Raw genomic sequence first — 1,437 nt, forward strand, 5'->3', positions numbered from 1 at the left:
CACAGCGGGGTTAGCTCACGCCCACCTGGGGGCCTGGCACTACCCACCGCAGACCCGGAGGCCCCCTGCTCCCGAAGATTCCAGGGGCTCCGAGAGCCCCTCCACGAAGGCCCACATTGTTCTCTAAGTGTGGGGCGTGCAGGAGGCAGCCAATCAATGATTCCCTCTCATCACTGATGTTTCCATCTCTCTCTCCCTCTCCCTTCCTCTCTGAAATCAATAAAAATATATTAAAACAACAAAATAAACAAACTAAAGCTTGGGTAACCAAAGAAATAGCCCCCATAAAGCAAGAACCCCAGGTTATTGCCCCCACAGACCTCCCCAGGAGTCTTGGAGATGCTTCTAAAGACGCATTTACAGGCCCAGGCGTCAATATACCTGTCCCATAGCCTCCTGGCAACACCTGGGGGAGCCACTTTTCCCCTCTAGTGTCAGTTTCTCCATCTATAAAAACTGAATCTGGATAATAGCTCCCAGCCTGCCCCCCGGAAGGGCTGATGAGGAAACGATGAAAAAACTAGAAGTTTGAGCTGCACGTCCAGGTTAAGAACACGGAAGCCATTTTCAGCTGTAGCAGCTCCCGGTGGTCCCCTGCCCCAGCCCTCCTAGGGAATTAAGCTCCAACCTGTAAGAGTGTGTGTGTGTGTGTGTGTGTGTGTGTGTGCACACGCGCGCACACGTGCGTTCCCTGCTGTGCCCCCAGCCCCAGGACAAGAGCTGGCACATAGCGGCTGCTCAGCAAATGTTTGCTGCGAGAAAGAGCAAGCCTGACACATCTGGTTGTTTCTCCCCACACAGGCCTGCGATCCGATCCTCCAGGCCCTGACCTGGACTGGGTCCTTGCTGGCCTGGTGCTGGTTGGAGCAGTGGGTTTGCTGTAAATGCCCGGGAATGAATGCCCAGGCAGCCTCTGGTCTCTCCAGGGGCTGGGAGCACACTGTCTTGAGGGGAAAAAAGGCATTGAGACCCGATTCTTAAGAACAAGTTCAGAGGCAGCGGTGGCCTGTGCCGCCCAAGGTGGCCAGGCTGGAGTCCCGTGGCTCTCACTCTGCGCCTCCTCCATCCCCAGGTTTGCTGAGAAAGTTGGAGATCCTCAGACTGAACGCTTGGCGGACTGTAAGCGCCCAGTAAACTTCTCCAAGCAACGCCCTCCTCCGCTGCAGGGCACCCCTCTCCGCTGAAGTCCGGGGGCCCAGGGGAACCAAGAGCCCTCCCAAAACTTCTCAGGCTGGAAAACGGCTCCCTCCGGGCATGCTCAGTACAAAGGCAGGGCTGGGGCGGGGGCGGCTCAAAGTTTTGGGCGGAAGATCCAGGCTCCTCCCTCCGGCTCAGGCAGTGCCAGACCCGGGAAAGAAGAGCCGGGAAGGAGACCACACAGGCCGGAAAGTCGGGAGAGCGCGCAGCGCCCCTGGCCCGCCCGGGCTCCGGGCTCCG

This window comes from Myotis davidii, unplaced genomic scaffold (genome assembly GCF_000327345.1).
Source record: "Myotis davidii unplaced genomic scaffold, ASM32734v1 scaffold960, whole genome shotgun sequence".
Classification (NCBI taxonomy): Eukaryota; Metazoa; Chordata; class Mammalia; order Chiroptera; family Vespertilionidae; genus Myotis; species Myotis davidii.